This window comes from Chamaea fasciata, unplaced genomic scaffold (genome assembly GCF_029207755.1).
Source record: "Chamaea fasciata isolate MVZ Bird 193981 ecotype frontalis unplaced genomic scaffold, bChaFas1.0.hap1 SCAF_1, whole genome shotgun sequence".
Lineage (NCBI taxonomy): Eukaryota > Metazoa > Chordata > Aves > Passeriformes > Sylviidae > Chamaea > Chamaea fasciata.
Window position 1 is genome coordinate 92,760,706 of NW_027094086.1, and position 27,850 is coordinate 92,788,555.

General features: G+C 37.7%; 1 long non-coding RNA gene across 1 annotated transcript; it reads left to right on the top strand.

Annotated features, from left to right (window-relative positions):
• The first annotated feature begins 741 nt into the window (after positions 1–741).
• Positions 742–23,515, top strand: LOC136297570 (uncharacterized). Its single transcript, XR_010723217.1, has 4 exons — positions 742–994; positions 20,616–20,760; positions 21,973–22,152; positions 23,030–23,515. It is a non-coding gene; the product is annotated as an uncharacterized lncRNA (long non-coding RNA).
• The last annotated feature ends 4,335 nt before the right edge of the window (positions 23,516–27,850 follow it).

Below are 27,850 nucleotides of genomic sequence, written 5' to 3' on the forward strand. Positions count from 1 at the left end.
AAGAAGAGGAATATGTAGGTCAGGCTGTTTTAGAGAGCCTGTGAGATGAGGTAAACCACTACCTCAGGCATCACTGTCAGACAGACAATTTTCCAATTCTCCTGTCCTAGGGTATCTGATTATTTGTGTCTTGAGGTTTGTGGTGTTTGATGCCTTTGTTTAAATTCTTCCTCCTGGAGTCCTGTGATGTTGTTTTTCATTGAAAAAATAAATTAACTTCTTAGTCTTTACTATAGTATAGAAAAACTGGAAGACATGAAACTCAGATGCTCAAGGTTTCAAAAGGAGATTGAAGATACAAGTTAATTGTTAAGATTTTGTGAAGGGCAGAGAAAAGATGGAGAAGACTGAGTCAAAATTTTTGAAATTGGCAAGGTATGTATTTTCCCCATACTTTTTTTTCTGCTAAGTACATGCATCTCTCTTTTATGTTTTGTTGTTTTTGGGTTTTTTTAATAGAAATACTCATTAAATATTGTAAATATTTTAATGTTCAATTTTCTGGATTTTTGTTTTCCTGCCTCTGAAACCGTCTTGCTTTTTTTTTTTCTCCTTTTTTTTTTTTTTTTTTTTTTTTTTGCCTTGAAAGAATATATTCAAGGTGAGATTTGAAAACAGATAATGTGTAAGTGCTGTTGGTGTTGACAGGAAGTCTCTTATATGTGAAGGGCAGCATAAGGTAAAACTTGTTTTTTCAGTTTCCAAACAAGTCGCTGATAGAGCTGGTATCTCATACTTAAGGGAAGTAGAAGTTGGCACAATTTTAAAAAAGAGATGAGGGTTTTGGGGCTCAGGATGGAAGGTTACATTTAAGAACACTGAGATTCAGTACAGCTGTTTACTGACTACGTAATGTGAGAAGGAAAGTTTGAGAAGCTAAAAAGGAGGAGTCAGGCTCTCCCCAGAAGACTAATCTAAGTTAACAGCAATGAAAAATTACTATAAGGAGGAAAGAGCATCTGGAGGCACACTTGTGAACAGCTTCCCTAGCAAGGTACTCTGAGTGGTTGGGAGTGGGCTCAGGGAAAACGGGGCGTGCACGAGGGACTCCTTGCTTGTGCACTGAGCTCGTTCTGCAGAGGTACACTCATGGAAGTCTCTGTTCTGTTGACTGTGTAGATAAAATCAGGATTTGTGCTTCCAAGTCTGCCCTTCCAGCACTTCCCTTGAACATTATATTCATGCCGACACAGGTAAAACAAAGACAAAAAAGCCCATGCATGTGTGCATTTGTTTATGGGTAAATCTATTTTGAGTTATCATGTGTAAGCAGGATGTCCAAGTTAGTTTTCTGTGATTTATAGTGGGATTTTTGCATAAAAAGGAACACTATTTCTGTAAAGTATTATACATTTCCTTTAGGGAAGGCTAAATCAGCCCTATTAATTCAGCTAAATTCAGATTTTTGTGATAAATGATGGAAATGTGTTTTAGATAGTCATAGAAAATCTATCCAACAGTCCTGTGATAGTCAAATGGACAAATAGAAAGAGCTTTACTAGAAGCTGGAAAAAAGTCAGTCCATCATTACAGCATAATATAGTGGCAAACAAGGAAAACAAATGTGCTTATTTTCAGAAGTTACTATAAATCACCAGTAGAGCTAGAAATATTTTTCTTAAGAGGGTACTGAAAGGAGTTAGGTTGAATGGAAACATATGCCTAACAGGTTGAAGCAAATCAAAGGCTTTAAATAAAAAAGGAACTGTAGTAAAGCCACAGGGGATTGCTGCCCTTCTCTACTCTCAATAGTTTCTAAGACCCAATTGTTTTATACTGAATCATCTCTTCTCTATGTGGTAATGTAAAATCTAAAGGAAAATGTGATGTTTCTGATTGTGAGAACGTGACAGCTCAGCAGTGTGAATATGAAAGCTCAGGACAGTAAGAAACATCAGTGTAAAACTACAACATACTTGTTAACTACTAATAAAAAAAAAGTCTATTTTTGTTGTTATCCAATTTCAGTTTGTCTCATTATGTGTAAAAACATGTCCAGTTGTCAGAAAGTTGATTCCTTGGCATGAATGAAATTTTCCTGAAGGTAACTTTCCTCCCCTCTCCCCCCTATCGCCCAGATAAACACCTCAATGAGATGGAAACAGAGCTTGTTTACTGGAGCTTTTGCTGTTTGCACTGATCTCCAAAATACAGTTTTACCACAGTTATATTTTTAGTATCCTCTGTGTTGCAACAGCAGTCAGCAATGACATGCTTATGTTACTAATCTGCAGTGGTTTGTCATTTCTTCAGCTACAGACTTTGGCAAAAACCTATTTGTGGTGTTTACAAGAACTGCAACAGCACCAGGAATTTGGGCACACAGACCAGAGGCATATGGAGTTTCTTAGGCCAGCTGGAATTTAATTTCAAATAATGAACAAAAATGTTTGGTGTTTTTAATGGGTTGAATGAAGCAGAGTGTGTTTGGAAGAAGCTTGCATCAGCTTAAAAGAATCACTTCTACTGGCTTCTTGATACAGTTTGGCTATAGCATAGCAAAAATCCAGCACCCTTTACTGAGTTATACATGGAAAGCAGAGCTGGAACACTAAAAATAAACATGGTACCAAAATGCAATGCCAGACCCTGGCAGCACTGCAAGCTCCTCATGCTCTGTTCTCATTGGAATTTTCCTTTGCTTCCAGGTGACTCTGTGCTGGAATCCTGCGGTAGATATTATGAGTTCACTAGCAGAGACACTAGGGGAATACAGTTGTACAAAACAAGGGCAGTGGGTTAAAGTAATCCTGGGCTGCGCAAGTGCCCTAATACTGTTTTGTTCCAACTCTTTGTAGTTGTAACTGAAGTTGCAAGGCCCTAGTCTTGGAGTGTGCCAAAATCTATCAGAAAAGGAAGCTTGACTGTTCTTTCACCTGTGGATACGAGGTGTCTTTCCTAGAAGCACTCTAGAATAAGTTCTCTAGAAGCAATTTGGAATAAACTGACCTTGGAAGTACAAATAAGATCCAATTCTCCTGCTTTTATGCCTTAGTCTCTCTAAGAAAAAGTTATAAAGGAACGTTGACAGATCTCTATGGCTTTCCTGGCAGTATTCAGATGCAATATAGAAAGATTTATCATTTGGCTGTCCCATTGCTGGACACATGACCAGATGAAATGTGTTGGTTTATACAGTGGAATGGTTCATGCACGTGAAAGTGTGCAGACGGGCTCCTCAAATCTATTATCAAAACAAACCATGGGAGATGAGTGAAATTAATACCTTTTCCAAGACATGACATGCCTTTATACTCCCGCTACCCATCTGTCCACAGCCTTGACACAAAACAGCAAATGCCTGCCTTTTTGTCACTGTGACAGACTGTGGACACAGTGGTAGAGTGGACACAGGGCCACTGGGAGATGGAGTGCCAGGCCGTGTGTCAAAGACTGCTTGCATAATTTTGGCATACAGGATTTGGCCTTTAGGTTAAGTGCTCCCACTGTAAAATGTAGTGGGGAACTGCAAAATTTAGAAGCAGGAGGTTTCTATGTGAAGCTTGAAATCGGTCTTTAAATGGATGCAAAAGAGCAAGTTCTAGAACTCAGGAGCTAGAACAACATGAGAGGAACAGTTCCTTAATGTTGTTTCTGGAGTAAATATTTATTCCAAATTGCAACCCAGTCTCTTGGTACTGAATTTTTGTCAAGTAGGGATGGCTGACAGTTGTATAAATCCTAAAACTGGTAAATATCTTAAACTGGCAATCTGCAAGTTAATTGTTTATGAGAGTTGAAAAGGGAGATTTACCCTGCTAAGCTTTTCAAACCTCAGAAATTTCCTTGGTGCACTTTAAAATTATAAAGCTACTCTGCAGTCTAGGAAAAAAAGCAGTGTCTAGGATGCTGCCTCAGCTATAAGCTCCCTCTCTGAATGAGGCAGAACTGCCATTTTCAGTGGGATGCTCCAGATAGCTTCCCTGACCAGTGTGTGACTGTCTGGTCTTGCTACGTGCAATGATCTCCTTTACTTTAAGAAGATGCTTCATAGATAGTTGAAAAGATGTAGTCCTTTCCCACAGAAAGTTTGGGTTCTGATGAGTAGAAATTAACCTCACAGAAAGTAATAAAGGAAAAAAACACCAACCCCACTAGAAACTGTTTCCTAAGTCTTTTTCAGACTGCCTATGCGGAGCGGTTTTAATTCCAACATCCCCCAAAACTAATTTTTAAGTCTGCCACCCAAGAAGGAGCACAGGAAAATGAAAACAGGAATGGCTCTGTGTGATGCATGTTAATGGATAGAACTTCCTAGACTTAAATGTGGAGACTGAACAATCTGAGTATGGAGCAGCTAGACAAAAAGTTGGTTGTTATGTGCTCTGTATTGATGTAGTAAAAGTAGCCGTAAGAAAAAGTGTTGGGAACCTACAGGAGTTAGGGAAGGTTTATGTCTGTGGCATGAGAAGGTGGGAACTTCCCACACAAACTGAACATGATGCAATAACCTGCAATTTAACTCTACATATTTAGACTTTGACCTATTTAGTTTCCAGGGGTTGAGATTGTGTTTTCTTTTTGAATGCTCAAATATTTTGAGAAGAATGAAGCTTAACTGCAGAAAAATATTTTTTGGGGGAGACATTGTGGCTGAAATTCCTCTCCCTTTTCCTAGCAGTGTTTCTTTGCATCATTAGCAGTCAGCTGGTGGGGAGATGAGCTGTCCTGTGAGAGTCAGCATCTGTTCCAGCCACAGCTGTACTCAGTTGGTGGCAGGCTGCTCTGGTCACTTGGTTCTTATGTATCCTTTGGTTCCCCACAGACCTATTGCTGCTGTTGAGACTTTCTGTGCACTGACCATGTGCTGGGACCTTTGTTGTAGCTGTATCCTGGTAATCATTGAATTTGCCTTCACTGCCACTGACGAGGGGGAAGTGAAAGTCCCTCAAGGTTGATGTAGGTATGCACAATGTTTGAAAAGTGTTAGTGCTACCAAGTCTTATGGTTTCTTAGCTCAAATCAACTAGGAAAAAGAAATTGGATCTGCATCCTCGGTATTTGTGAAGAAAAGTTGCAAAAACATGACCTGAGCTCACCCTGTATTAAAAGAGAAATAAACCACACAAACGTATTTATTTATTTTTCAGTAACTCATATTACAGCTAATCTCATGATGTTTTGCAGCTTGACTCACGGTCTTCAAAAGCTTGTGGTTGGCAATAGTGAGTAACACATAGATTGTCACATACAAAGCAAAACTAGCTTAAAAAAATATATATTAAATTCAAGGGTTATATAATCTGACCAAAGTCAGATTCTGCTGTGGGCTCTCATCTGCTGTCATAAGAACTGTGACAGTCCAAGTCTCTTTGGAAAGAAGAGTAGAATCTCAACAACTGCATTCCATATTAAGTAAAAGTTCTGTAAACCATGAAACTAGTGAGTTCTGTTTCCTTATGAATTTTTGTTAATTACCTCTGAGGAGATTATCTTCATTGTCTTTCAGGCTTCTCTCCTTTCCAGATCTCACTAAAACTGGCTAATAATTTGAAAACACTTGTTTCTACTCTCTTGAGGCATATTTTAACTATGGTTTGAGTCTGCTTTCCCTTCAGCTGCCTTGGCATTGGGATTTTATAAGGGAAAATCAGTGAATGAATAAATTCTGAAAGTATCTATGAAGTATTCAGAAATTACTCATTTTCCAGATCACCTATTATGATCTCATTAAATCCATGGCTCCCTTTCTATAGCACAAATAAAAGTTTTCAGTGTGCAACAATGATGAGAGAGCAAAATAATTGTTATAAAACATTACGGTTTACTTAGTGCTACTCACTTTGATTTTCTGCAGAAGGATGCTTTAACAGTCTGCTGTGATCACTGCTAGAGGATTCTCAATCTGGACACACAGAGGTGTAGAACACTATTGCATTGCTACTGGTTATTGCAGTGTGTTGCCACTCATAATTTCAAAATTATTTATTCCGTGGGAGCAGAGCACCATTGTGAATCCCCATCTGTGCAGCCAGAGAAGGGCTGGTTATCTTGTGCTGCATGGAGGGAGCATAATTGCCTCTTCATCTATTTGCAGGGATTAATCCCAAGCCTGCATCCATAACTGGTGAGATAATTAACTCTTCAATTATTGATTCACACTTTATGCCATGCATACATATAATAATTGCCTTCCTGTTTTCTTCTATTCCATTGTCTTCTAGCTTCTTTTAGTGTGCCACTGTCTTTCCCAACACTTCAGGAGAATGGACTCTGAAAACTGAGATGTCTGTCTCCTCTGTATCTTACAGATGTAAAAATCATCTCCTCTTTTGCCTCCACCAGTAAGAATGGAGCATTGCCTTGGTGAAAAGTGCTGGTTACGCAAAACTTCAGTACAGTTGCAAAGCAAAGCAAAAATAAAATAAATTACTGTACCATTCGGAAAGTCCTTCCTTCAACAGAAATATGACATTGAAAAAATGTGTTCACACTTTTGTTATTAAATATTTAGAAATCTCTTCATTTTTGCTACTAAGAATAAAATTCTAGTGCATTTTTTATTTTTAAAAAATCCAACTTAGCTCCATTGCTAATTAGTGTTATCAAAAGACATAGACAGATTATTCTGATGTCTTTTTATCTCTGCAAGATAAATACCTTCAAATATCCTCCTTTCTCCCATTAACAGTTGGATGTCATTTGAAAACTGAGTAATAACAGTAACTATTCTCAGCAGAAGCGTTGAAGTCCTACCTCTAGAGGCTACTGTACAATAAAATATGTATGCCATATTTCAGCCATAGAGGTATGGATGGTTAGATTTTTCCCCCCCCCCCAACAGTAATTTAAAAGCTAGGGATTTGCAGGCAAAGGTATCTTCAGGATGTCTTCTCAGGTTGAAAATGTTGTAGAGGTTCGTGGTCAGAAGTCAAGATCTTGTGGACGTTTCCATACTGGAAAGGTTTTTATTGTATCAATAAGAGGTTTACCTGGCATAATTTTTGCCCATTTCACAAAGCATTAGATCTTAATTTCTTTTTTTAGCATCTCTGATTAAACTCCCTTCCTTTTCCCCCTCATATACTTCTTTTTTTTTTCCCCTGACCCTGATAACGATATACTAAGCATATTTCATTTTTGCAGTGTAAACATAAGGTAAGAAATCTACTTGTATTTGCAACAAGCTGTGTCTGCTGTTTATTAGGTTGCTCTTCTGTCATTGTTGATATAGTCTGCATGTCAGTGGTTCACTTGACTGCAGATTTGCTCACACTCATAGGAGACATACGTTGCACATCATTATGCATTTAACCATAAGTCTCCATACTTCTAATAGAAGAAGATAATAACAGTTCCATGTGTTGCTTTGACTTTATAGTAGGATTTTAGTGGATAATCAGATACCATCTGCAGGCATTAAGACTTTGCTCTTAATTTTGCTAGAAACTTGGATAGAATATTTTATAAGGAGTTTGTGCACTATAGTACACTAATTTTCCTGTAACCCCTGGACTGAGATTTCTATTTCACCATCACTGTGGACACGTATGGTAAGTAGCTGATTCCCCACCACTGAATAGGCACAAGATCTCTTGTCCCTTTCAAAACAAGAAATATGATACATTTGTATTTTTACTGCTGTAGGAGGGTTTTAAAAATCCATCTTGACAATAATCATAGTAGTTTATAAAATTAGTGGAAAAACAGTTTCCAACAGTCAATTTGCCTGTTGTCTGAGCAAAAATTTTGGTTATTGCTGAATGCACAGTCCTTGTACTTGTTAGATAATTTACAGTAAACACACGTCCTCTTAACTACATCATAGTAGCTTAAACAGATTTGTAGAGCCATTAAAAAATCAATACTTAGCTTTTAGGTGATGAATTAATTAACGCAGTTTGAATGGTGAAAGTTTGCTTTGTCCAGTATGCACTATGTCTTCATAGCCTCATCATCTATAGGGGGAAGTGCAAAATTACATGAAGCTGATAGGATGAAAATATTTATGAAATACACTGCTTTCTTTTTTGGCCTGATGATGACTACTATAAACCTCTGTGATAGTCCAAAAAATGGCACAAAATGTTTTATGTATAAATATATGTATAATGTGCAAACATTATACCAAATATGTTGCCCCCTGCTTTAAGACCCGAGTCCTTAAATGTTAATTTTCTCTTTGTGCTAAACCCCAGTTGAATTCAAGGTGAGTTTTATGTAAAGGCTTTGTTTGTAGGGGTAACTTAATCAGCTTTGCAGCAAGAAAATGCAAACTCAAAGCAAGCTTAAATGGTGCATCTACTAGGAGTTCACATATGTAAGAACATACACAATGTAGTGGTTTTGGTTCTAAGAAAAAACAAACTATGTCACACCATGACAACAGTGATAAAAAAAGTAGGTTTTTTTCCAAATATTTCAGTTTTAGAGCTAGATCTAGGAGCAGAACAGTCAAATGTTAGGAAGCATAAATATATTCTCATATTTGTATGGCAACTCTGTATTGATTTCAAACAACTCTCTAAAAACTTCTCGCAGGATTATTTATAAATTTACAATTGATTATTTGTTTTAATTTAGAATGAGATAGACAATACTGAGACTGGTAATACCATTGAATTTTTTTCTAAAACCATTCAGCATTGGCTAAAATGCATAGGCTATAATATCATACTAAATGAAAATCATACTGCTGCCGTTTCACTGACAAGTTTGTAATTCTGAGAAGTATATATCTGCATTTTCAGTCCTGCGCATTAAGTAAGATTATTGCCTGCTCCTGACTTCTGTTACTGTCCTCTATTTATGCAATGAAGTTCCTTTATAAATATTTTCTTGGTAAATATAACATTAATTTCATGTCCTTGATTTCTGGTGACACAGGAGAAGAAAAAGAAATGAAATTGTTCATTGTAAGGGGAGTGTTCATTTGACCCAAGTGATGTGGCTATGCCTTGATCAAAAAGCTTAAATTACAGAAGAATTAAGTGTCTTTAAATTATGTCACTGAATTAGTTCAAAATTTAGTTTTTATTCTGTAACAAGAAGATTCCACACTATCCAAATACACAGAACTGCTGAGAACGAAGTAGCAACTGACAGTAGTATTTACTTCAGCATAGTCACTAAGTTGCTTTCATTTGATGTGTATTATTTGGGATTTATGAACTGTCTAGTTATTTAAATGCATTGACCTTCATAAGCAGTATATATGCCCTTCAAAATAGTTTCATTGTTTAATTATTAACTTCAATCTTCATTCTGCATGTGCATCATTAACAGGAACGTAGTTAATTTTAAATATTATTTAAAAGAGTGTTCTGTTGTACCAATTGTTTATATTTTGCTAATACATTTAACATATTCATACCCGCATCAGAATTTCAGCTTGGAATTTAAAAGAATGCCAACAGATGTGTCTTTCATGACTGGTTTCTTAGGAACTTAAAGTTCCTTTCATGATTGGCATGCTTAGGACCTTAAAGTTCCTTGAGCAGAAGTGGGTCAGCTGTGGTGTAAAAGGGAATTTTTCAATTAGCTTCCAGGTGTGAGAAAAATACATGCCAGCTTTAAAGTGTCCAGGTTTTCATTTGTCTCTTGGAAGGCAGACAATGCTTTCCTCATTTGTTTGAAATTCATGCTTCTATGGTATGTCCAAATAAAATAGAAAAAATCTCAACTGATTTTTTTTTTAATGAGAAGTATTGACAGAATGGGGGATGCAGCAGCTTTACTTAATTTTAAAGCTGTGATTGGCACTACAATGCATTTGAAATCTCTTCTCTCTACTACTGGCTGTGGTGCATGTATCCTTCCCATTGTTTTATTCCTAGTTTTTATCTTCTGTTTTGTGTTTAGAGATATTCTTCAGAAATAGGCAAGCCTGTTCTGATAGAATATGAACTGCCACATCCTGGCAATAGCATTCTCTGAGATTCAAACTTACCATTAAATAAATACATTCAAGTTTTTTATTTCATATTTTGGATCAAACAGGAAGAGAGAACAGAAGCAAAATATACTTTGAGATATTTAGTTCTGCATATAAATGAGGAAAGGATAAAAACCATGCTTTTATTTTTTCTGTCTGGATGTTCCATGCAAATTTTGACACTTACAGATTCAGTTAAGAATTTGTTAAAAACTGGGCTTTAGAAGAAAGATTCAGTATGGGAGCAGTGTTTTATTTTCCAAAGGACTGTAACTTATTTTATCTTTTCTTACTTCTCATTGACCAAAGACAGTGCTTCTTCCATCAATTTCTTCTCTCTTTGCATTCTTTTTACACCAGTTTTGAATGTTTTGTCTTATTTAAGGTCTTGTACAAATCAGCCACAGCCTTCATCACCAGCATATCTTTTATACAAGCATCCAAATAGAGAAGACAATATGATTAAGTTTTCATATAGGTATCCATAATTAGGTGTCACCTGACAGCTAACATTTTGAGTAGGAAACTTTCTAATATTTTTAATTTGTGGTGTTTGCTTGCCATCTACATGTTAATCCTCTTTTCATTGCATTGGTGTTACTCACAGAATACGCTGAGTTGGAAGGGATGCATCTGGTTCATTGAGTTTAACTCCTAGCACTGTGCAGGGCACTTGTCACACCACATGCCTGAGAGCATTGTCCAAATGATTCTCCAACTCAGGCAGGCTTGGTGCTGGGAACACTTCCCTGGGTGGAAAACCTTTTCCTAATATCCAACCTAAACCTCACCTGACTCAGTTTTGTGCCATTCGCTCAAGTCCTGTCCCTGGTCACCACAGAGAAGAGATAGTTGCCTTGACCCTGCTGCTCCCCTCACGAGGAAGCAGTTGCAGTGAGGTCTCCCCTCAGTCTCCTCCTGGCTGAACAGACCAAGTGACCTCAGCTGCTCCTCCTGTGGCTTCCCCTCCAGGCCCTTCACCATCCTCATGGCCCTCCTTTGGACACTCTCTAACAGTTTAATTCCTTTTTTTTATATGGTGGCACTCAAAGCTGGCCCCAGCACTCAAGGTGAGGCTGCCCCATTACAGAGCAGAGCAGGACAATCCCCTCCCTTGCCTGGCTGGTGGCGCTGTGCCTGATGTACCCAGGACACGGGTGGCACACCTGGCTGCCTGGACACTGCTGCCTCACATCCACCTTGACATCTACCAGAACCTCCTCATCCCTTTCCACAGCACTGCTCTCCAGCCTCTCATTCCCCAGTCTTTACATGCAAGCTTCTTTCTTTCCATCTGCAAATTTTTTTTTGACCCGCAGCTGTACTGTCCTGCCTTCTTTTGTAGTGTCCTCTCTTTTCAGTGACCCATCAGCCCTCCCACTGTACAGCTTTCCAGTAACTTCTCTGCAGGCTCAAGCCTTTACAAACCCCATTTCAAACCCCCACTTTCACTACAGGGTTTTATAGGAGGAAGATAAGAGGATTTATCAGTTTTCAGTTTTTCTCACTAACAGCTCTGAAACAATAAGCAATATATAGTGTCTTTTACATCAAATCTCACATCACTCCTGAATACAAAAGTATTGGTCTCAGTAGAAATAATAATAGCAGTGAACTGTCTAACTTCTGATTTTGGAGAGTATCTTTCCACATTCTGTGAAGCATTTTTCTTCTTAATAATGTAATAACATTTCTAGTATGTAGAATTTTTTTTCAGCTCCCTTAATTCTGCTGTGAGTGGGGAAATAGTGAGAATCCCATTGCCATGTAGGGAGTTGCAGGTTCATGAGACTCTCCAAAGCAGCAAAGTGTTATGCACACACCATCTCAGTAAAAGATCAATTCCTTCAGTTGAGAGTCTATTGTTGTAGGTCCACATTTTTCCAAGACAGGATTTTTTTTTTGATAACTGGTTCATCCTTTCTCAGAAATCTGCAGCATACATGGGTTTTTAAAAAGTATTAGTAGAACTGATGATAATAAAAACCAAATTCCCATATTTCTGTAGCAAAGTATTTAAGGTCATTTAATTAAGTTAAAAATAATAAAACAATTAAACAGTGACACTTTTAGGTCACTTCTATGTTATTTTTAAGCAGTTATATTGGTTTATCACTGAAGTATCCATCCCTTTTGCAGGTAGCTTCCAAGACACATTGTCCACCTTTGATGTGAAAATTGGAAGGTGTTTTGACACTGTTCTGTTCTCATGGTACTGAAAGGATGAAGAAAAAGATTAAGCTGTATTCAGCTCTCCAAATATAGTTTGGAATTCACTGTCTGACATGTGAAAAAAATATTTGGTAATAGTTTTCAGAACTCTTGCTGAGTATACTTCTGCATTCTTTCAAAATGAAGGAACCATTTAATCCTCAATATGGAAATTAATGAGAAATGTTTTTGCATCTTTCACATTCGGGACAGGAACCTCCAGATTTCTGGTTGCTTGGTTTTTGTTTTATTTGTCTTTTTTCTTCTTTTCCTCCCTGGTCATGATGCAGACGGAAGAATTTCACTGTAAACTTCTTTTAAAAAGCCCTATAAATTTCATTCTGTATCTCTTTTTCAGAACATAGATTTTAGCAAGAACATAGATTTCTATTTATTTTTCAGCTTCAGACTTACTAGCAAATGCTTCCTCAAAACCCCTGTAAAACTGGAGTCTTAAAAATACTAGTGAGGTTGGGATCGATGTCCCTTAATTCACTGAAGTCAATGTCAACAGAAGCCAGGTTCTCAGCAGATTGACTATGTGCTTTAATGGAATTTTTTTTTCCACTGAATGTCTGGCAAATTTATCCGTTGAATCACATCTCATGATTGAAACTGCAGCCTCACAGCAGGCTGAGCAGGACTTGAGAATAATTTGAGATTCTGAACACACATTTATTTTTATGCTCTGTGTGATTAAGTTGCTCCTAAATAAAACACATGGCAATTAATCTGACAGAAAGGAAACAATTTACAGTACCTTTTTCTAATAGCCACCCATGTACACAGCTACCCACTACAGATTTTCCCCTGGGAAGGCCAGGTCACAGGGAAGAACCCTGACCCTGACATCCACGGCTTGAAGTTTTCCTGACATGGCACTACAGACTTCAGCAGAGAGCTATTTCCCATCCATCTTGTTTGCTCTTCTGCTGTCACCTCTTTGCTGTTTCAGCTGCAGAGAAGGCAGGGCAGGCAGCTGATGCTGCTTCTGACAGGTGTTGGGAGAGGTGAGTGACACTGTGGCTTTTATGTTAGTGAAGAGTTGCTAGAAGTTTCTGTAAATTTAAGCAAGAGATGCAGTAAAAGAAGGCTGGAGAATTTATTGCTTGAAGAAAATAAACCAAGAGAAAGGAGTAGAATGTTTCCCCTGTTTTTTCCTTCAAGCATCAACCTCCAATTTATCCATGAAAGCTTGAGCTAGTTTATTGCCATAAGAAAGGCCTCTTCTCTCTTTGATGATTTTTTTTTCATTGACATGTGACCATGTGCACTTGGATAAGAAAATGATTTTGTTTAGAAAATGAGAATTGTGATTGTTCTAGCTGGACTTTGTTTGTTTAGAAAATAGGAGAACCCCTTAAGAATTCCCTTCCAGGGAGTCATGGAAGTGTCACATCCACAGTGTTTTGTCTAGGCCTGATTTTGGTGGTCTGGAGAGAGTCCTTTGGCTTACCTGAGCCTCCCACTGATGGAGAGATTAGCATTGAGGAATACTCCAGTGAAGCTTTTTGCTTCTGGCTCTTTTGGCTCTCTGTAGGGTTGTTTGGGCTTGGATGAGTATGACTAGCATACAAGTAATAATTCAGACACTCTATCTGGATTACTAGGATGACAGCAGCCTGGAATGGGAAAAACAAGACTGGTCAAGGATTTCTGTTTCTACTATTTAATAACTGTTTCTAATAACTCTTTATAACAATTTCTGGAGTTTAATGTCATAAGTGATGGAAACAAAAAGGATATTCCAATTCTACTTCTGCCCCCTGTATATAATGGCAGGACTGCTTTTTATTGTACCAAAACCTGTTTCCTTGTGATGAATAATTTTTTAGCAAGTGTAAACACAGAAAGTGTCTTATCTCCCCTGGCAGGTGTTTGTAACTTTAATTGCGCAAGATGCTCTCGATGTTACATCTTTATTACATCTCTCTCTTTCATACCCCACCTTCATGTTTCCATTTCTTCTGTAGTTATGAAATAAACAATGTCTTTGGTACTGCTGGGTTCTACTGTTTCACAGCTTTGGTCAGTACCAATTTCATGTCCCTGCGCTAGTTAGCTTGTAGCTCTTTTCACATCTTTTCCTGCTTCAGTGGCTGTTGCTTTGTGATCCCCTCTGTACTCAGCTGTGATCTAACTCAGTTGCTGTCAGATATGTGCATAGCAGCTTTAAGGACAATGGCAAGCTCAGTTTTTCTACTTGCCTTTCATCACAGGTGGCCCATCTGCTGGTCTCTGTGCCTTGATTAAGAGCAGTTAAAAAAACCTCTCTAAAACTCTTGACTATTGCTAAACTACTGCCCCTCATTATCTATTTCATGCTGCAATCTCCTCTGGCCACAGAATCCCCTGATTGTTTGGCATAATATCAAAATAAAACACATATATTTTTCAGGTGAGCCATAAAAACATGCTTCCTCAGAAAACATTCAGTATTTTTATTTGAAATGGAAACTAAAAACTTCTGTTTTTTCTTTTTTTTGTTGGGTTTCTGTGTTGTTCTTTCCTTTTTTTTTTTTTTTTTTTTTTTCCTTTTCCTTAGAATCTCCTTCTTCTTCCTCTTCTCTTCCTGTCTTTTGAATTTGTTTATTCTTTTGCATACCACCTGAGCCAGAGTGAGTATTGCTAGGCTGGAGCTCCAGTTGATACGGAAAAACCTGTGTCAGGACACAGAGCAGGAAAGTCTCCTTTTGTAGGGTTTAATAGTTTGTAATTGCCAAGAAGGCTATAGTAGCAGAAAAATGACAAAAATTGGTCTGCTCATCCTGCTAATTCCCCAGCTCTCTGTGCTTTCTTTCTACACAGGACACCTGTAAAACTAGATCTGAACTGTGCTGTCATTCGCAGCCCAATCTATATCTGCCCATCTACCCTCCTTCTCTCCTTTGAGATTACCTTGCATTTTAAATCAATGCCAATTGATTAAATGGGGTTGTGATGCTCAAGATAAACAAGCAGTTAAGGGTAGGCTGTCTATGTTTGAGCTTTCTGTATGGATTTCACTGTCACAACCACTTGAAACAAGGACCATTGGATTCTTACCTGAATAATAACACTCTGGAAGCTGACTTGAAAAGAACTGTGGTCAGAAATGAATAATCGCTGAATTAAAAATCCAGCGGCTTGATGAATTAAAACCACACTGCACCAGGTAACAAATGGAATGGAGAGAGCTCTAACTATCAGTTGGTCATCTGTGTTTGAAAACAAAGGACTAAATCATATGGTCATAACCTTCTTCAGTAGTTTTACGTCACAGCATGGATTTCTGTGCCTAGCTGTTGTGTAACAGCTTATATGTACATCTTTTCCCTTGGTGATATCCTTTATATAATATAACTTACAGGCCATGAAACTTTAAAATTTTAAATTGAAACTTTTTTATTAAGTCTTAAGTTTGATGTGATGTGGGTTGTCATAATGGTATCTCAAACTCTGCTTAAAAGAAAATTTTACCTTATGTATTTATGCAGCCCTTTCTTCAAATTTTGTGGTGGTGTTTGGTGACATTCCCAGAATTTGTAGCCATCTTGATTTCCATGTCAGGAAAAAAATGACAAGTCTGAAACCCTATTACTTCTCTTCATGTTTTCTTACAAGCAGCTAGAGTCAGCTACTGTTGTACTGACTCTAATAGCACATTCATTCCATAAAATACAAGTTATATTTTGTAATACATTTTCGTCATGGGTTCTTCAGTTTATGTTGTCTGTGATTGTGGTGCAAATAAAACTTCAGTTTGTAATAGTAGCTTCTATGTAATTTTACATTTGCCAGAAAAACCATGGGGAACTTGTATAAGATCTCTTTTAGTTGTCTTCCGTGTGAATAGGGGCCTATGTCTTTTCCCCCTCTTTTATACTGCATCCTGACCTTCTACATAAACTGTTGATGAGGTGTCTTTCATCTCTGCTGCACCTTGGAGTTTATATTTAGCATCTCTGCACATAAACATATCCTGTTCCTCGCCATCCTTGAACACCCACCACAAACTTCCTCTGCCTTTATCACTGTCATGTTCCTTCAAACAACTGCTAGCTATTTTAGTCTTTTCTTTTTGGTACACCCTAACAATTCTGCAGCTTGCTCTTTTTCTCATGAAAATGTTCCCACAGAGGTGATTTCCTTTTATTTTTGGGGTTTTTTTTTTCCGATTCTGATACTCAGTGAAGGAAGTCCTGCTTGTTCTTTTTGCTCTTCTTCTCGACTCCATTCACATGGTGCTATAAGGTGGTACTGCCTTCTTCATGGTGCCCCAGTTTTCCAGAGGGACACTACACTTATGGACATAGAGTGGAACAGTAATGCGTAGGAAGGAAAAAGCTGCACTTTCATAGGTTTTCTCTAGGAGTGAGGGAGTTTCTATAGATTTTTTTCTCTTTAAATTTGTGCTTGCTTAAAAAAAAATGTGTTGCCTTAACAAGATGACAAGTCCTTGCAATCCTAGCATCACTAGAAGTTCTCTGAGTGGCAGAAGTACTTCACCTTTTTTTCTCAGAAGCTATGTCATGTTTCAGTGCTCTCCTAAGTCTCCCAAATGTCATGTTATTTGGTTTTTTTCACACTCCTGGCCAACTCATCAGCACGGTCATTATCCAACCTCTAGAGCTGATCTACTTAACTCCTCATTAAAAAAAAAATGTTCAGCTCATCTCCTCTCACTGCTCTTCACTTGTCAACATGTTCTGCTTTTCCCCCTTTTATATGCATCCTTTTAGTTCTCAGTATTTGTCAATCATTATTTTTTACCCTGTGGTGCAGATTTCTTATGCTGCTCTTATTAACCATCTCAAGGTTGTTACGTACCACAGCATTTTTAGCTTACAGTATATATCTATATATGGAAATTTTGTTCTTGTTTATCCTTGAGCTTGAATGCTAAAGCCAAGGCATAATAGCATATTCAAATATATCTCATTGTTTGGTTGGGTTTTTTGTTTTGTTTTGTTTCTGAATATATTGTAATAAACATACTGCTATCATTTTGGAATAGTTCTCAAAAAGTTTTTCGTTGCACTTTTTCTGTAGAAATTGTTTTCTTGCTCGTCTACATGATTTAGTATTTCTTTAGAGAATCTATAATCCTACTTAAATGAAAAATTGTTAAAATTAAGCTTTCAAATAAAGAGACAGAATGTTTTTGGGTTTGTTTGGTTGGTTTTTTTTTTTACTTGGTTTACTTTCATGCTGTGAAGCAGTTAAAATAAAAAAAAAAGGAGACAATTTTCCTAATTTTTTCCTCAACAAAAAATGATGTAAGTTCAGTATGGAACATGCCATCCTTGTAATTTATTTCAAATACACAAGTAGCATTTTTAGCTGTATTTGTGTCCTTTACTGCATTTCACTATGCCTTTATTATACTCTGCAAAGAGATGTGTGACCAGAATGATTCTTGAAACTGATGATAAGCTAGCCTGATGATAGGAGTAGATGCTTGATGATGATTTGGACCATTGGGGAACAATGGGCAAGTGAATGAAAAGTGATTTTAAAAATAATTAGCAGTTTCTGATTTCTTATGTAGCACAATTGCTTGGCTTTTTTTCCCTATGCATAAAACATGTGGTTGTAGTTTGGGGGAACATCAGTGCCAACTATTAAATGCTGTCTATGAGAAGTTGGCTGCTGTGTGTTTGACTAGCCAGAAAATAAGTGGTAATGTTTGTGGCTGTCACCTGAACACAAGACCAACAAAGTTTCTAAGAAGTTGGAGTTTCTTGGTACCTGACAAAGATCAATTATTTTTGATAAAAATTTGTCTTATTACTAGAAGTTGGAAACCTACTTTTCATCCCCTAAAAATTGATGATAGATTTTGAAGACTGCAAATGCATTAAGAACAAAGCTAAGCATCCCAGGACTAGATAAGAAAAATTACAAAACCCCCAAAATATTCCAAAGCACTTTCAAAGGGATCCAGAACTTCTGTGATCTCTGTGTTCTGGTGGCTTTGGTTTCTCCAATACAGTGAGGTACTTTTATGCAGGAATCTTTTTTTACAAGGAGGTACCTCAAACATTTCTGCACTTAGCACACTGAAATGTTAAAGTCGTGAGATTCTAGATACAGACTACCGTACTGGATCAAACTACTGACTAATTAGGAAAATTTTCCTGTGAAACCAATTTAGCTGAGCTCAGTTATAACTAGAGTGCAGTGGTTCTCATACTGATGTATCTGTGAACCTCATTTTTAAGTTTGTATTATCCGCTTTAGCCTAAGCAAGACAGAGCTGCTTTTGACCCTACAGAAGAATGAGAAATTAGGGGGAAGAAATATTATGATACACTTTATGCCCCTTCTACAGCCTTCTAATTTTCTGTTTGGATATTGGCTAAAACTTAAAATCTGGTCTTCATTTTTAACAATCTGGAAAAAAAAGACACCAGAGACAATCTCACCCAGAGTAATTTGTTCTTTCATAATTTTCTATCTCACAGACTGTTGTCTGTACAGGTGCTGAGCAGGAAAATGTGCTCAGAGAAAAGTTCTTGAAGGAAAGACACACTTATCCCAGTCAAGCCAACATTCTTGAAACCCCCTATGAAATCTCCACAGCAGAATATGATAATTTGATTATAACAGGAGTCTGCCTTAAAATAATTCCTGTCACAGTTAAAAAGTGAAGAATAATGAAAAAGGGGAGTGGAAATGATGGAGGACTATATTCTGACTACATCCATCACCTCTTAACTATACCTGTGTATTTAGGAATGCAATCAATGTCATAACAGCAACGGTCTTCATAGAGGCTGTGCATAATGAATCATTTAGGTCGACAATTTATTGAAGGCAACTGTTGGTTTCACTTCCTCATTTTTTTTCCTTAATATTCTAAATACTGCTGATGACGCGAGTTTTATGTTTAAGGGACAGCTAGCTGCACCAGAATAAGTAGTTCATTACTATAACTACACTGGGGCTGTGAAAAAGAAGAAAAAAAAAAATACTAGCCCAGAAAATGTCATGGGGGCTGAATTATTTTCTTCCTTCCCTGCCTTGCTCCAGAGTGGGAGCTACAAAGTGCTATATTGCTGTTTGCTATCACCTCACTGCAGGAACTCCCATTATTCATAGGAGAGCAGCTGAGGTCAATTCCGTGTGCTTTGTGGAAGGTACCCTACTATTCATCCCTTACAGTCTTCTAGACTGTGAGCTGCAGCAAATGGTTTAGGGAAACAGTCTATTCCATCTCCATGAGATATAGCTTGGACTTTGAGTTGACCTTGTGTTTCTTAGTGCAATCTCATGTATACTATAAGTAATATTTTTGAGCAGTCTTAAAAGTACAGGGTGAAACAGCAGCACTTTTTTAATCAAATAAAATTTAATCAAAATAGGAGAACAAAATATCAACTGCATTCTATAAAACTTCAAATACATTTGTATATGACAAAAGCCTGAGGGCTTTCACTGAAATTGCAACATAGTATATTCTTAGAAATTAGAGGGAAACTGGCCATACTTCAAAAGTCAACATAAAAGTGGAATGTCCTCCACATCAAACTGACATCCTAGTCTTGGAATACCTAGTGTGTTGCATGCAATGTTGTTTTCTAGTCTCTGTCTTTTCAGCCTCAATACTCTGATCAATAAATGCACACCTAGGCAGCCGTGGTGACAAAGGACAACCAACACCTTCCCTTCAGGTGTTTCATGTTGCATAGAGAGCATGAAATATCAGCTATATTTGTGCATCTTCCATTCAGTGGTGGGTACTTGTGAGCTCTGCTTTACCTTAGCATCAACTTAATAAAGGATTTTCAGGGCAGATGCAGGGAATTCTTTGCCAAACAGAGAAAATGTCCTGCAATTAATTTGATTAGTTATGAAAAAATTATGAAATATCTTTAGCCCCTTAATTGAAAATCTGTAATAATTTTATCCTGTATAGAATTGAGTGTTCTCCCTGTTCTTTTTTGATGGGATGATCCAGAATCCTTAATGAATTCCTTTTAATGGGATGATCCTTAATCCTGCAGTGAAACTACAGACAAAGAGTGTTAGGGTTTTCTTTTCTATTTTATTCAAGACTGCAAAACATCTCATTCAGTCAACAAAGTGAAATGGCTGACTGAGGACATGAAAACATATTTCAACATTAACAGCTCAGGAGAGAATTTCACAGTACTTAGTAAAGCTTGCTGAACTGTTAATTTTCCTGGAGCAGTTTAAGCTCCACAGGAGCACTGTTTCTTCCCTTTGGCCATATCTACTTTGCTTTTCATCAGTAATGCACAATCCTAAATCCATTATACCTACCTACATTAAGCTTTGCTCTTGCATTGCATTAAAACCCATATGAAATATTCATTAGAAGGTGGAAAATGGACACACAGTCCCTTCTTAAAGCAAATGGAATTTTACTACCTCATCTGGAATTATATGGTCATATTAATCCTTCAGGTATGTCTCTGCATCTCACAGAACTTAAAGGTATAGGAGGATTACCCTTTATTTTTAAAATGTTATAAATCATCTGCCTTTGAAAAAATTAATTGCTAAATTTATTCTTAACATGCAGTTTTTGTAGGAAAAAAGAAGAAAAAGTCTCAGGCTGAAAATCCAGACCTTTTGGAGAGTGAATGTACAAAATATGGATTAGCACTCTGACGCTGTAAATATTTTCGAAAGGTGGAAGAGGGAACTATCAGAAGTTAATACCCCAGGTATGTCTGATCCTGTGTGATTTTATTCATGTGAGAAGCGGAAATGTATTACCTTTCAAATGTAAGTCCTATTTCCACTCTCTGCCTTGGTGGTTGAAATGGGTTCTTTTAAAAGTAAATATTGTTTGCTCTTGAGTTAAGCCCCCTCCACCTGGGTGAACTGCGTAGGCAATTTGCCTTGTAGTGGCTACATCACATTTCACTGAGCTCAAGGTAAAGATCTTTCATTTACTTCAGATCCGGGCCATCATATTTTTTAGTATTACACAGTAGTTGTACAGGTTGATCAGCTCTCACATGTGTCTATTTTATTCCTGTGTCATGTCTAAACAGCACCAGTGTCCCTGCAGTGACTCCTCAAGGAGTTCAGGCTCTGGATTTAATGTGGCTGGAAGTGACTTGGTGTTGACTGGTTCTATGCCATGTGTATATTTTCTACTTTCCTTGATCTATAGAACAATTCAGATCAAATACTTCACCAGACCAGGTGTGTGGTGTTGTATTAAGTGGTAGAGTAGGTCACTTTCCCTTAGCAGAAATTGCTGTATACTTTGCCTTTCAGATTTTTGTGACTGAAGTCTAAGACTTTCCAGTGGAGTGCTGGATGTGTTTCAAGTCCATCAGTAGCTGACTTGTGTATATGGCAAATTTGCTTTTGGTATCACAGTGTGGAAAGCCATGTTGGTAACTTTCTCATAAAACCACGGGCAAGTCCATTTAGCATATTTCTTTTTGTCAGTTATTTAAATATGTAATTTAAATGATTCCTTTTGCATTTGAGATAATGCAGTAAGTGCTGCTCATACCAGGAGTATTTGGTCTTGTGAGAAACTTTCTGATGGGGGAAGAAAGATAACATATACCCTTGCTATGAAGAAGCATTATTATGTTAAAAGAAGTGTGAGTACCCCCTGAAGTGTCCTTTAACGATAATGATAATGACCCAATAATGGAATATTTTTATCATAATCTTGTTATTAGTTCACAGAACTGAAGTTTAATGATACATTACTTTTTATTTGGATGCACTCATAGACCTTATTCTTGTAAACGTTCAACATCATGCTGTGTCTCATTAACCTGTGATCACTGATGCAAGAACTTGTCCATATGTGGGAGTATTGGGGTTTGAGTGACAAGGTTTGGGTAACTAGAGGGCTACAGGGGTGGGTTCTGTGAGAATCTGCCAGAAGGTTTGCCCTTGTCTGACAGAGCCAATGACAGCCTTGTCCAAGACAGACCCACTGCTGGCCAAGTCCAAGTCTCTCAGTGACAGCAGCAACACCTCTGTGATGACATATTTTTGAAGGGGAAAGAATTACTGTGCAGAAGTAATTTCCAGAGAAGGGAGGAGTGAGAACATGCGAGAGGAACAGCTTTGCAGACCTCCAGGTCAGTGCAGAAGGAGAGGGAGGAGTTTCTCCTACCAGAGCTGAGATTCCCCTGCAGCCCCTGGTGCAGACCATGGTGAGGCTGCTGTGCCCTGCAGACAGCCCACTGAGGTCCACGGGGGAGCAGAGATCCATCTGTAGCCCATGGAGAGAAGATCCCATGCTGGAGCAGGTTTCCTGGTAGGACTTGTGACCCTGTGGGGGACCCATGCTGGAGCAGCCTGTTCCTGGGTTACCGTGCCCTGTGGAAAGGGACCCAAATTAGAGAAGTTCATTAAGTGCAGTCTGTGGGAAGGACTCACATTGGAGCATGGAGGACTCTCTCCCATGGGAGGGTCCCCACATGCTAGGCCAGTGGAAGGACTTCTCTCTCTGAGGAGGAAATAGAGGCAGAAGCACCTGGGATGAGCTGACCCTAACCCCTATTCCCCTTCTTCCTGCACCACTTGGAGACAGGACATAGAGAATACGATTTAAGTTAAGCCCCAAAAGGAGGGAGGGATGGTGAAAGGTTGTTACAATTTGCTTTACTTCTTATTATTGTACTCTGATTTTGATTGGTAATAAACTAAATTAATTTCCCCAAATTAGTCTGTTTTGCCCATGATGGTAACTGTTGAGTGATGTCTCCCCATTCTTTATCTCAGCTCATGAGCCTTTCATGATATTCTCTCTCTCCTGTCTCTCCAGCTGAGGAGGGGAGTGACAAAGCAGGTTTTGTGGGCTCCTGGCTTCCAGCAAGGGTCAAGCCACTACAGTGGGAATCTACAAAATAGCTGCTGTGAAATAAATGCCTCAAAGTAGTATTAGGATTTTGTTTTCCCAGGGTGAGAGTGTGGGTTGTAGTAACCCTCTGTGCCAATGTTCTTATTCCACAGAAAAAGTGTCCACACAGGGACTTGTCCTGGAAGAAGACAGTAGCAACCAGCTACTCTAAGAGGAGTCATGAGTCAGGTTGTTGCTTGCTTCTGACAGCTGAAAAAGGGTTCATTTATCGTTCTTAAAGTCTTCCTTACCATGAATGGTCACATATCAACTAATTGCTTTGTTACAGAGCCTGGAAATTTATGTCATCTGTTAATGTCAAACTTGATTCAGAAAACAGGAAATCTGAGGGTAGTGCAAATGTTTTCTCTAGTGGTTCTCAACAACTATGTTAAATATAGTCACATTAATGAATAGCTTTTGTACTATGCAAATAATAAAGTACATACACACACAGACCTGCATGAATTGTGTAGCATTCACCTGCACCTAGCAATGAGTTACAAAGTGTCCTGTCCAAGTGGTGATGCTGCAGGATGGTTTTGGATGTTAAAATAAAATCCTGTTATTTTCTATTGACTTATAATTCCATAATTCATGTTATTCTTTTTGTTTTATGACCTGGTCCCTATTTATATCTAATTAAATACTGTAAAATAAATTAACTTTTCTCCTAAAAATGGACAGTTTTTGTCTCCCTCTGTGTCATAGCTTGGGCTTACCACTGAAAATTGTGCTGGATGTTTGGTGTTCAACACTTAATTGAAATTTATAAAACATTAATAGCTTCAGCATGCACTGTTCTCATGTTTGCCACCTGCTCTTCTGCCTCTGAGTCTTAACTCAGAGCCAATACTTGCTCCTTTTTTCCTTCATAGACTTATGTCTAATAGATCCCAGGTGCAAATTTGTTTCAACGATTGAAATCTTACCTGAGTGGGTTTATCAGATTCAGCTTTAAAAGGGTGAGTGGTACTTTTGTACATAAACCCTCTGCTTACAGAATCTCTGAGTAAAGCCAGAAGAGAATCCGAGATTTCATGCTTTACTGACTGAGAAGTACTTTGCTCAGTCTCTAATTTTGGAAGGGAATACAATAACAGTAGTAATGTCCATTCTTGTTCCTCACATTGTACAGCATTGTACATTTTAATGATTTGCTTGTTTCAGAACATGTTTTCTCCCAGTATAAGATGGATAAAGCAATTTAGGAAGCAAAGTGTTAGACTAGGAATGGTCCCATTGGTCAGAGGAGAAGTCTGACTCCTTCAGATCCCTCTGAAGGCTCTAGAAATAGCTCATGTGACATCCCAATTTACTTTTATGTGACACAGAGACCATGACACACTTCTGGCTTGGAACATGAAATCATCTGAAACAGATCTACAGTAGTGTAATTGCAAGATATTTTTGTCAGACCTTTTCTTGGTCTCCTGAGCAGCAGGACTTTGTAATTTTTCTTTTTAAAAAGGAAATTTCATTTTTCTGGTTAAAATAATAAATTCAGCTTTGATACTTCTTTATCTACCCTACTGGTTTTAATGAGTAGGCAGGTAATTATCTTGGGGTACAGACCCTAAAAAATCTTTAAATGCTATCCTGTTTAATATAATGAACATTTCTGCAGAGGAAGCAGTAATATCTTCATGCTGAACATTAAGGGATGATAAATATTAGGTGGCCTGTAGAGCTGAATACTCTAAATACTCTACTGAGTTCCATAGCTACCTATAGAACTCAGTATCCTGTAGCTATCATTCTTCCATCCCTCAAAAAAAACCAAAAACAAAACAAAAACAAACGAACAAAACCCCAAAAAACCCCAACCAAACAAAACTAAAGAAAGCAAAACCCAAAAAAATCCCAAAACAAAATACAAAACAAACAAAAAAGACCCCACTTAAAACCCCACCAAAAACTCCAAACCCATCAACCAAAAAACTCAAACCTCTGGAGAGAAAGTCTGATGAATACAGCAGATGCCATACATACTTTGATAGTATTTGTATTTCTTTCTGAGCTTGGTGAGAGCCTGTCCAAGAAGGTAGAAGTGTAGAGGTTTGGGAAATCCAATACCTGGAAGAAGCAGGAATCTATTATTGTAAATGGAGAACCTGTCCTGCTGTAAGTTCTTACTTCAGCTAACTCCTTGTACCCTGGTTTTGATGGGTTAGAGATGTGGGTAATGAAAGGCACAGGAATGATAACAGTAATAATTCTTATTACTACTATCCTGAGCCTGGCATTCTAATTTCAAAAAGCTAGAAGTTCTTGTTCAAAATAACACACATAGCAAAGTAAACAACAGATTGTAGCAAAGGCAGGCTTTCTTTTAACTACAGAACCTCCTAGTTTCAAAGGTACAGGACTGGATATTGTAGGTTATGCTGAAGGACAGGAAATAATTTGTAAGCCAATGTATACTGCTTGTGCTATCTGTAGGATGTCTGAAAGCATTAAAAATTCATGATCTTATAACAAGGAGCTACAGCAGTAACAACATCAAGCTCCAGCAATAGTTTTCAGGTTAGTGCTCTGAAATATTTATTTTGTCTGATTTTAAAATGTTTAGTCTGGAACATTTTAAATTATACTTTCCCACTGTATATATTTGGCTTGTGGAGCCTGTCTCTCAGACTCTGGACAAGTATGGACTGCAAGTTATTCGATTTTATTGTTTAGAAAACCAGTCTATGGTAGAAGCCTAATGTAAAAAACAAAGTGTCCTTTTGAGAATGCCAGGGTCAAAGTATAAGGCTGAAAAAAAAAAAAGGGGGAAAATGAGATAATAGGAATCTTGTGAGAATTCTTTGGTGGGAATAGAGACCTCTGAAATCCAAGAACAGTGGAAATTTATGAAACAGTATCTGAATGCATGTGCTAACAGAACAAAATCTTCTGCAAAGAATCAGGATTGAGTTCTAAAATTAATGAAATGCAATAAAAATAACAATATTTTAATTACTTAACTGACTTGTCCTTTTTATGATCAGTGGGAGCATAAAAGTCAGGGTTTTACTATTTTATTGAGGATTTGCTGTTTCAAAAAATTTGTCCTAATTTGCAAGGAAACTGAGGCAACAGAATTGTTCAGAACCAAGTTAAAAGGAACATTGAAATATCACAGTTAAATACATGGAAATTGAGCAATTAGAGCTGCCTGTTTTGGTTAGAACTGGATATTTAAATGAGGTATAAATATGTGCATTGATATATAAACCTGGCAACTGGCTAGTACATTATATGAGAATGGAATTAATTATTTCAATATACGGGGACGGGTTCTCAATTCAACCACAGTCAAGTCAGTAGGAATGGGAAAAAGTCCCTGATTAGGCATTGTCAACTGGAGAACAAGTAAGACAAGTTTTTCTGTGGACCATTTTTCCCTTTTATGCTGTCCTTAGCTGCTTGCTTTTCTCTGATTCTTTTTTGCCTTGCCTTTTTTCCTGTTAAGGGCCAACACTGTTTTCAGTTATAAAAGAAAGGTACAGCTGTTGGAGTGAGAGCAGAGGTTGGTTCCTGTTCTCAGGAGATATGTTTATGTCCCTATTTTCACTTCTGACAATAACAAGTGATGTGGCTAGTCTTCCACAGAGAGGGATGGTTTTAGCCAAAGGAACATTAAAAATCTTTTCGTAAAAACTTTAAAATATTTTTGTCTTTATTTTTTTTCCTGAAGAACTTCATACAAACTCTCCTGGGTACATGACAATAAAACTTACTCTAGTGACAGACCTGCTCTAATCCAAAACTTTGTCCAGCTACGACCAGTTCTCATGCATATTTGTTTTTAAAAATTAAGACGACTTTCACCAGTATTTTTGGTACTCTTGAGATATGATGACATTTAATCATTAAAAAAGCTTTAGACACAGCATGGGAAAGTGCTCTATTTTCTATCACCATTTCCCTTCAATTATCATATAAATGAAACCAGATAGACTGCAAAATAAAATCCACTCAACTGAAATATTTGCAGCCTTCATATACACATATTCTCCCACATTCTGCTAAAGGTCTCAGTCTCTTTCTATTCTTTCCCAACTTTAACATGACCTTTAGAGCTAACCATATCTCTGTAAGCTTTTATTATTTTTTTTGCAAAATAGATAAGTAGCTGCATTACTGAAAACAACTTAAAATGTTCAATAGACAGAAACTACTGCAAAAAAGAAGGGAATGAGTAGATACTGTGTAGGAGCTGGAATAAGAGTCCATGTTAAAAGCTTTCACGGTTTAACAGCATATCTATGGTTTGGTGATCAGCTTCTGAAAATCTGTTTAATGAGGAGATAGAGAAAAAATTTGAGCTGTGCTCCTACATCAGTGCTATTGTAGTTCCCAGCGAAGTGAACCTTCCATATTTTCTGTTGTTTCCATGAAGTCTGTCCCAGGTGACACCAGCAGTGTTTATCCAGAAGACCAGGATGTCCCTCCCATTTATAGCTGTGAGAAAAGAAGAAATAAAGTGGATCCATGGGAATGGTTCAGGATCCCTCCCCAAAGAGAACAAGGCCCTGACTAAAGAAACCATTCAGGGATGTGTATTTACAAAATCCATTAACCACGGAAGTAAATAGAGCTTATTTATGGGTTTAAAGATGGGTTATTCTCTCTAAAGATTAATGTCCCAAATCAGAGTCTCCTGAATCATAGTTGGAGTACTTGCTAGCTGTAGTCACAAAAATTTATGAGTGCAGCTGTGGTCAAGACTCAGCACGTTGTTGAGGTGTACAAATAAATTTTTAGTTATAAGAAAGTTAGGGTATTGTAACAAATGTGGCTGTAAACTGCATTGCGAAAAATCCAAGTGTCTGATACATGTGTTCTATTCCTCCATGTCTGAAATACCTTAGGAAGTCTTAAAACAGATTGGGAAACCTGGGTCCCCATTTTATGGCCTACAAAGTATACGGATAGGAGCAGTGTGG